Below are 10,482 nucleotides of genomic sequence, written 5' to 3'. Positions count from 1 at the left end.
AGACCATGGCGGTTTCGAGTAATTCGATGAAATTTTATGCGGGTTTTTGGTTCATCTCTAATTGGAGCAGCACAAAAGTGGTTTTCTAACCTCCCCTCTTGGAAGGATCGTAAACTTTGACGAATTGGCGCGCCAATTCATAGGGCGATTCCGAGTGGAATACGGGTCAAGAAAACGGAAGAAACCTTGTTTACTTGTCAAACAAGGAAAGAGCGAATTGATCGAGAGAGTTTTTGAAAAGATTCAACAAAGTGACGATGGAGATAGAAAACTTGGATGAACAAGTAGCCGGCTTGCTCTATTCACGGGACTCACTAATCGGAAACTCCTGGAGTTATTACTACGGGACATGCCCGCGACTTATGCTTTGAGTTGGTACGAGAGATGCCGAAGCGGGCTGAAGTCATGGAGATTCTAGATGCGCGCCAAGGAGATAATAAAGTCTTCAATAAGGAACAAAAGGCTCTGAGCGAAGCAGAAGCCAAAGAAAAATGTTCGCGATCGGGTTGGAAAATCCCAGCCTTGGCGCCAAAGGTCCCCCGGTAAAAGTGAGTACACTCCATTGAATGCTCCTCGGGCTGATATTTTGAATATCCTCAAAAGAAAAAATATTTTAAAGTGGCCGCCTAAAATTCTTTTGAAACCCGGAGAGCAGCAAGATCGGGAAAAGTATTGCCGATTCCACAAGGACTATGGTCATTATACTAATGACTGTCGTAATCGAAGGCGATATTGAGAGATTGATATCCCGGGGACATCCGTCCGGTTTTGTTAGCAGGGAGAAGGGAGGAGCCACGTGAGCCACGTGCGGCTGCTCCAAAGAGGGATCGTTCGGTTAGTTCGGAACGATCAAGGGAGGCCCCGAAGTCTAAGAAAGGCAAGGAGGTGATTGAAACTACTAGGTCACCGATCCTTACCATCTTCGGAGGACCGAGCCCGAATCACTCCGGAGTCTCGAAAACAAAATCCAAATTTGTTGGAACCGGAGAGACACAGAAGCGGAAGAAGCTGAATGGTGAAGATTCTATCAACTTTAATGAGGAAGACGAAAGAGACGTTTGTTTACCTCATGATGATGCTATAGTCATCAAGGTAGAGATTGCACGGCGGGAAGTGCATAGAGTTTTGATTGATACGAGGTGCAGCTGACCTAATTTCCTACGAAGTGTATCAAAAATTGAAGGTGGATCAGGACTTGATGAAACCTTCATCCACACATCTATATGGCTTTGCAGGGTCATCTGCAGTGGTGGAAGGATCGGTCCAGTTGGATTTATCCATTGGAAGTTTTCCTAAGGAAACAACTGTCCGAATCAATTTTTTGGTGGTTGGAGAACTACCAGCCTATAATATGATTCTCAGGCGACCATATTTATCCAAGATAGGTGCTATTGTTTCAACAAAACACCTGAAGATAAAATTCCCGACTGATATGGGAATTGGTCAAGTCTCCTCCGACCCGGAAGATCTCTCGGCGGTGTTATGTTGCCTATTTAAAAGACAAGGAGGGTCCGAGGAAGGTAATTGCCCTCCCCATAGAAGTTCAAGATGATCGGGAAGAGACAGAGATACAAAGGCCCGAACCAGTGGAGAAGCTGGAGCAAATCCAGCTGTGTACCGAGGATAAGAAAAAGATTACTTATATCGGGTCTGAACAGCTGGAAGAGTTCAAAGATGAGTTGAAGTTATTTCTTCAACGAGAATAAAGATGTATTCGCATGGTCTACCGAGGACATGCCCGGAATCGATCGGGCCATTGCAGAGCACAAACTTTGGATAGACCCTAAGGCGAAACCGGTGATACGAAAAAGAAGAAATTTCTCCATTGAAAAGTATGAAGCCGTTCGAAGCGAAGTTGAAAAACTTAAGAATTCTGGTTTCATAGAACCAATTGAGTGCCCAACTTGGTTGGCCAACGTGGTGATGGTGAAAAAGGCGAATGGGAAGTGGAGGATGTGTACAGACTACACAGATCTAAACAAAGCTTGCCCGAAAGATTGCTACCCATTGCCTCGGATTGACCTCTTGATAGATGCGATTGCAGGATATGAAACCTTAAGTTTCATGGATGCCTACTCGGGGTATAATCAGATCCTTATGAATAAGGAGGATGAGAAGTATACGGCTTTCATGACTGATCGTGAGAGCTATTATTACAAGGTCATGCCTTTTGGCCTGAAGAATGCGGGAGCAACATATCGGAGGGCCGTCAACAAGATTTTCAAAGAGCTGATAGGAAAGAATGTTGAAGCTTATGTTGACGACATGCTAGTGAAAAGCTTTTCAAAAGCAAATCATATTGCAGATTTGACTGAGAGGTTTTCTCGGTACTAAGGAAACATCAAATGAAGCTAAACCCGAGAAAAATGTGCCTTTGGAGTCTCCTCGGGCAAATTTTTGGGCTTCATGGTATCACAAAGGGGAATTGAGGCTAATCCTGCCAAAATACAAGCTCTAATTGATATGGAGGCTCCCAAAACCGTTCGGGATGTACGGTGTTTGACGAGAGAGTTGCGGCTTTAAATCGATTTATCTCCAAGTCCGGAGAAAAATGTTTGCCTTTCTTCAAGGCACTTAAAGACTCGAAGGGTAGTAAGGAAGCAAAGTGGATCGAAGAGTGCTAGAAAGCTTTCGAGGAATTAAAAGAAGCACTTGGACAACCACCGATCCTGTCCAGGGCCGAGAAGGGGGAAATATTACAGCTATATCTAGCGACGTCCCTTTCGGTCGGTCGGTGCGGTACTTGTTCGGGAGAAAGATAAAAAACAATGGCCGATTTACTATGTAAGCCACGTGTTGCTAGATGCGGAGACGAGATATTCGCAGATTGAGAAGCGAGCTTTGGCTCTCATGATGGCCGCCGGGAAGCTAAGGCCATATTTTCAGGCTCATCCAATTGAGGTATTTACAACTTTTCCTCTTAGTAAAGCTCTTAACAAACCTGATTTGTCCGGAAGGATGGTGTCCTGGTTGGTTGAGCTCGGTGAGTTTCAAGTGAGCTTTAAGCCCGGAACCGCAATCAAGGCTCATGCATTAGCCGACTTTGTAGTAGAAACTACTGCACCAGTGGAACCCACCATTGAGGATCCCATTATACCAACCACTTGGGAGGTATATGTGGACGGTTCGAGTAATAAAGATGGAGCAGGAGCTGGAATTCTATTAAAAAGTCCAAGCAGGATTTATTATTCGATATGCTTTGAGATTCGCATTTGATGCAAGTAATAACGAAGCGAGAATATGAGGCTTCGATAGCGGGACTTCGGTTGTCAAAAGCATTAGCTATTGCAGATGTTACTATTTATAGTGACTCTCGGCTTATAGTCAACCAAGTCCAGGGGGAGTATGGCATTAAAGAACCACGCTTGCAAAAATATCGGGAGATAGTGCGGGCATTTCAAAACCAATTTCGGAATTTGAAGATATCTCGGATTTCGAGGAATGAAAATTCAGTGGCGATGAGCTATCCCGACTAGCCAATGCCAAGGAAAAGAATCTAGACCCTTCGGTCTACATTGAAGAGATAACTTTTCCAAGTTATCATGAGAAAGAAATTTCTTATATTGAAGCGAACGTTGCTTTGGATGGATCCAATAATCGAGTATCTAAGGGATGACAAATTACCCGAGGATCCAGTAGAGGCAAGGTTGATCAAGATTCGATCAGCTAGATTTGTCATTCGAGAATGGGAGACTATACAAAAGATCTTATGTTGGACCCCTTATGAGATGTATAGGCCCCGAAGGAGCAAAATCAGCTTTGGCTGAGGTTCATGAAGGAATTTGTGGAGCTCACATGGGTGGCCGAGCCCCGGCCCACAAAATTCTAAGACTTGGGTTATATTGGCCTAAGGTCCAAGAAGCTGCTATGGACTACGTTCGTCGATGTGGTAACTTGTCAAATTCATGCTACAGATATCGAAGCGCCCGGCGGAAACTATGACTTCAATTCTAAATCCCATTCCCTTTGCAATGTGGGGAATTGATATCATGGGCAAATTCACCAAGGCATCAAAGCGGACGAGAATATTTGATAGTAGCAATTGATTACTTCACAAAATGGGTAGAAGCCGATGCACTGGCGGCAATTACCGAGAAAAAAGTGGAGAATTTGTGCTTGAATCAATCATATATCGCTTTGGGATTCCAAAGATTATTGTCACTGACCATGGTACTCGGTTCGATTGTCCACAATTTGAGCAATTCTGTGGAACATATATGATCGAGCATCGTATGTCCTCGGTGGCATACCCCCAAAGCAATGGACAGGTAGAGGTTACTAACCGAACGCTACTTGGAAGGAATAAAGAGAAGACTCGAAGTTGACAAAGCTTCTTGGGTCGAAGAACTTCATAATGTCTTGTGGGCTTATAGAACTACGATTCGAACACCCACAGGGAGAAACTCCATTCAGGTTGGCATATGGATCCGAAGCATTGGCACCAGTGGAGATAATGGCAGGGACGTTACGGGATCGTGAGTTCGAGGAAAAAGCAAATGAACAAGGACTGCTTGATAGTCTTGATTTGTTGGACGAAGTTCGGGCAAAGGCAATAGCACGAACTCAACATTATCAAAGAAGGATAGCGTCTCATTATAATACTCGAGTGAAGAATCGTCGGTACTTAGCCGGAGATTTGGTGTTGAGAAACACCCTAGCTTCCGACCCGCGTCACCAAAGAAAATTGGACCCTTCTTGGGAAGGACCTTATATGGTTGTGAAACCGGTCGGTTCAGGAGCTTACAGGCTGAAGAACGTCAATACCCAGAAAGAGTTGGATCGTTCGTGGAATGCTAGGCATCTCAAAAAGTTTTATCCTTGAGGATGATTTCAATTTTGTTCGCGATGTAATCATTTTCAACTCAATCAATGCAATTTTTGCCTTTCAACAAACTATCTTTTGATTGGGGGGCATCATACACCACATTCAAGAACAAGATCCAACTATAAGGCATCGGATGAAAATTCGTATGGGTCCTTCAACACTTATGGAAATTTTTCGAACTTTCTTAAGTCGAGGCATCGGATGAAAATCCGAGTGAGTTCCTTTTGCAAGGCGTCGGTTTGAAACCCGAGTGAGTTCCTTCGAGACTTATTGAATTTTTGAATTATCCTTAAGAAAAGGCATCGGTTTAAAACCCGAGTGAGTTCCTTCTCAGACTTATTGTATTTCTCCGGAAATCCTTAAGTAAAGGCATCGGTTTAAAACCCGAATGAGTTCCTTCTCAGACTTATTGTATTTCTCCGGAAATCCTTAAGTAAAGGCATCGGTTTAAAACCCGAATGAGTTCCTTCTCAGACTTATTGTATTTCTCCGGAAATCCTTAAGTAAAGGCATTGTTTCAAACAACTAAGACCTAATGCAACGGCGATTCAAGTGGCTAGCAAAGTTCAAAGATAAAGTAATTTCTTATTTCTTCAAAAGATCCAAAGAGGCCAGTATCAAAACAATTACAAGAGCTGGATACAATCTTCGATCAAAGAAGAAAGTCATCATAGGTGACTATTAAGAAGTTATACAAGATCGACGCGACTTTGCTAGAACAAATATATGAGTCAATCATTGGTGGGGATTCAAGGAAAAGAAGAGAAGAAATGAGGATTACAAAAATATTTCGGTATGCATAAAATCCTCCGCAATTTCATACTCTTTGTCCAGCTTGTCCAGGAGAAGAATGGTCCTCGACCAAACTCGCATTCAGTACAAGCTCGTCATAATTGACTTCTTCCAGCGGAGAATAAACAGGAGAATCTTCCAGATATTGCATAATATCTGGATCGGAAGGTGGAGGATCAATCTTATCCTTGGTCCGATCGGGAGGAGGAATACCCGGTCGGTAAATACTTTTGGATGGCAAACGACCTTGTGGGGAGTCGTATCAAAATGAGGATCCTTCCTTAATATTGATTCCCATACTTCGTTCTCACCATCCCAGATGCCTTTGCAAGTTATAAGCATTCAGCATATCAACAAAAGGCTTCTTGTGTAAATACTTGAAGACGAGGCTCTGCGAACATCGGTTGGAAGGAATTCGGGCAAAGGAACGACAGCTTGCCTTTCAGTTAACGTTTCGGATCCTTTGGCTCCGACTTTCCAACTGTTCGCTCCAGATCGCCGGATCTTCTCCCCGGCATCATCCAAGTCCGACCGAAGACGACCAATCATCGAATTTTTTTCTCCCTGCCACCTCCCAAGCTAGTTTCCGAAGGCAAGCAATCTCAGCATCTTTAGCTTCAGAGATTTCCCGATGCCTGGAAACTTCATTGCTCAACCTACTGAGCCTAGTAACTGCTTCCACTTGGTTGTGGAAGTTACCAGCAAGACTCCTGCAAACAACTTCCGAGTTAAAAAGGAGCAGAAGAGTAATTTTTCAGAATCAGAAGATAATGAAGAAAGACTTACATCACCAGTGACTTCGTAAAGACTTCATCTGGAAGTTTGGAAAGAAGCTGCGCTCTTAGAAGTCATTCGAGCAGCGGTACACCATTCCAACGCTCCGTCAAACTCGTTTGACACTAATTCAGGTGAAGGATGAGAAGGATGAGCTACACCAAGAGAAGGATGAGCTGCATCACTTGTCACCCGACGGCGCTTCCTAGTGGCAAAATCCTCCAACTCGCAAGGAGAGGAGGAGGATGCCAAACAAGCACTGGAGTTAGAAATAAGAGCAACACCTGCTGGGACCACACCTTCATCAGATGCCAACATAGTTGCCTCAGATGCCCGAAGAGTCTCCTTCGGGGGTGCACCAACAAAGCTCACCAGAGGGGAGCGCCCGGCAGCACCATCGGCAACGGAGTGATCAAGATCTTCTTGGGAAAGACGAACGATCACTTCGGGCAAAGGAGGCGCGCGGGGACGGCATCAACGAAAACTGCGGGAATCGACTTGAAGATTCACCGGCAGCGATCGCCTTACGCTTGGAGGATTCACTAGCTGAAACCACCACACTGGCCCCAACCACCACCGACGGAACGATTTTCTTGCAAGATTTTGCTCTGATAAAGTTCGGGTTGATCTTGGGAGCCACTATGCAAACAAAAAAAAAAAAAAAACCAGCCGTATCGATACAGAAATAAACGACAACAACAGGGGGAAACCCTAGTATTCTATAACTTCGACAAAACAACAAACTAAACCCCAAGTATAACTACGTGCGGTTTACTCGGGGGGAAGTGGGGAAAGAGATGAGTAATCAAAAAACTCACTTGTTCGAGAAGTTGATAGAGCTGTTGTTGGAGTACGAGGAATACGGGAAGCCGGCCGAAGGACAAAAGGTCACTTTGGCACTTTAGCAAATCTAACTTGCAAAAGTCAGGATAGATGGAGAGTACCCACGAAGGCTTTAAATAGCCTCAGGTATTAAGACGACGGTTGAAGGCTAAGGACAACCGACGACCTAGATCGAAATGACGCTTCGAAATCCATGAGAAAGCAAGATCAACTGTCGGAGGGATGCCACATGGAAACATGTGGAAGCGAGCACCTGATGCAGAGATACCTCCAATCGTCGCACCGCCATTAAAATAACGGATGTATTTCAGATTCATTGGAAACAGTGAATGGTATACAAAGGTAGGAGGAAAACGTTTGAACTTCGCAGAAGGGAAACGTGCGGACTTTGCAATAAATGAAGTAGTGGGGAAGATTAATGCATCTTCCCGAAACGCATCTTCACAATTTTTCTACAAGATTATTATTCGGCGAGGAATGAAAAGTTAAGTGATAAGTTTTATCATTAATACTTTGATATTCAAGGCAAGATTTCGGCAGGAGACGGGGAAATATAGAGGCCAACATGAAAAAAGAAATGTCTATTCATTAAATTGAGGGTAAATCTTTACAAAAAGACAACTCCCTAAGCCTTTTCTTCATTGTTGCCCGAGGGACCCTGGTCGGGAGAACTTTTCTCGGGATCATGAGAAGAGCCTTCCTCAAGAGCGGCATTGGCTGAGTCCTCTACAGCAACAACGTGAGACTCGGCTTGTGATTTCTCCTCTGGAAGTGCCGGCTCGTCATTCGGGTATGCCTCATATTGAGGGTCAGGCTGGAAAAGGATCATCTTCTTCCGAGCCCGGTCCGGGAGATCCATACCAACTTTCCCGAAGACCTCTTTGTGGCATACCTCACGAAAAGGAGCAGATGTCGAAGGCGGGGATCGATCCAAGGATTCGCTCCCAAACGTCGTTCTGCCCCATGCGATAAGCTTGAATGTTGTAGAGACCTAGTAGCTCGGAGAAAGGTACGCTGTTCAGGTATTTCCGAATGCACTCCTTCCGAAGCTCTGGCTTAATATGCTCGGGCTTGCTAGGGATCGCCAACTTCAGATGTTCTTCGAGCTCCCTACTTTTGATTTCAAGGCTGTCACCAAACAACGTGGCAGCTGCTTTTTGCTTCCCGGCCTCGCGCTCGGCGGCGGCGGCACGAATCTTCGACGCTTCGAGGGCTTCCTTGAGGGAGATCACTTCTTCCTCATGCTTTTTCTGCAGCTCCATGGTAGCTGCAGGCAGCTGGTCTATTTCAGAATTGGCCTTGGCCAATTTCTCTTCACAAGTTTGCAGCAAAGAGCTGGTGCGACCAACCCGGCTCAATGCTTCCATGTGTTGATAAAAGCTCAACACAGCATTCCTGGGAAGGCGGAAGATATCAGAAGAAGTCATAAGGAATTATGAAAACATAACTAAGCAAGAAGACCGGTACCTTGTAGAGTGACTAACAAGGGATGTGTCATCCAGGGCTTCAAACTCCTGGCGATCAGAAGGAGCAAGACTGAGGGAGCTCCATTCTGCAACTTTCTTGGGATCCCGAGTAACCCTGTCGGTCATCTTCAGGGTCCACTGTGGGGTGAAGACCTCCTCACCATCCGTCAAAGCTTTGGATTTTTTGTTGGAGGGAGCATCAATTGTGTCATGCCTCCTCTTGGTTCGGGTAGAGGAAGAGACATTAGACCTCTCCACCATCGGTTTCTTCCCTTTACCCGAAGCATCAGCTACAGGCCTGATATTCTTGATACCCCTATAAGAGGGGTCGGGAGAGGGAAGAGAAGCCTCTTGATCTACGGTCAAGACCACCGGGCGATCGTTGCTCGGCTGTCACAACGGCCCTAGCGGCCTTCACCCGCAGAGCTTTCGGGGTTCATTACGGGGAGGCACTGCAAAGAAGAAGGACAAGAGTCGAGAATTCAAAACATATCACTTCAGTCAAATCAAAGGATGATGGTTAGAAGCTCACAATGAGCCAAGCCCCAGATCTTGAAGGATGGAGTTATACTCCACTTCAAATCCATGTATCTCTTGATACCACGGAATGGATTTGATCTTCCCGATGGCCGCCTCGTCTTCTCTGGATAAGGGAAGGCCCTGGTTACTCTCGGAAGAAGAAGTAAACCTCCTCCAGGTGGTTGGGAAGTTAAGATCTGATGGAGGCGCTCGATAGAAAAAGTATCGTTCGCGCCATCTTTTGTGGTTAGAAGGGCAAGTTCCTTTGACAAGGATGCTGCCCCTCCAATCAAGTTCAGCCTTATTGCGTTTGGAAAGAAAAATCCATCCGGGAGGATGGGAGATAGAAAGAACATGAAAATGTACAAAGAGAGAAAGAGATGGCATAATGCCAAGCTCAAAACACAAACCCAAGAAGCCGACGATGAGACGCCAGCTATTGGGGAGGAGCATTCCGGGACAAATGTTCCAATGATTCAAAACTGCGGAGAACAAAGGATTAAAAAAGGGAAAGCAAACCCCGCTTTCCGGTGCATCTATATACGAGAGAAAATTCACCCGAAAGGGATGAATCAACCCTCTCATCGGGGTGGGGAGCCCTAACTCGATATGAGGAAGGAAGATCAAAATCTTGGACAGCTGAAAGAAGGGTTTCCTCATTATAAATGGAGGGAACAAAGCCAGGTCCACCATTGGACCTGGAGGTTTGAGGCTGCCTAGAAGACTCGACAATCTTGGAAGATCCAGACTCGAGAAGGACAGGAGAAGTTTCGTTTTTTCTTTCAAAACCTTTTTGAGAAACTTCAGCGAACTCTTGCCGAGAGGACGATTAGGGTTTTGTTATCACTATTCGACTGTTCGGGAGCGGGGAGAGGCAAAAGCATCACCGCTATTACCAACAAGGGGTACTAAAGAAGCCCTATCGTCCGCCATTACTCGTTTCATAAACTACAAAAAGAAAAACAGTAAACTTACTGATTCGGTGAGACGGAAGCTTGAGAGCGGGAAGGCGCGAAGCGGACAACAAAGGTTCAAATTCCAGACGGGAAGAATGAAACCTACGAAGACAACGAACCGCTTTTAAAACTCCCGCACGAGTGTTCGGGAATCCGAACGATCGAGATTGATTCAAAATCAGCGATCAAGATTGAAAGACGTTTTGAAAGTTTGAACTCACGAATCCGAAATAGGCGTTCGGAAACCGTCGCTTGGATGACGTGAGCCACGACAGATCAACTGCAAGGAGATATGTGGCCTTACACT

Source organism: Hakea prostrata, unplaced genomic scaffold (assembly GCF_041222555.1).
Source record: "Hakea prostrata isolate BN-2017 unplaced genomic scaffold, UWA_Hpros_2 contig_12, whole genome shotgun sequence".
Classification (NCBI taxonomy): domain Eukaryota; kingdom Viridiplantae; phylum Streptophyta; class Magnoliopsida; order Proteales; family Proteaceae; genus Hakea; species Hakea prostrata.
The sequence above is the reverse complement of the archived record's forward strand: the minus strand, read 5'-3'. Positions refer to the sequence as shown.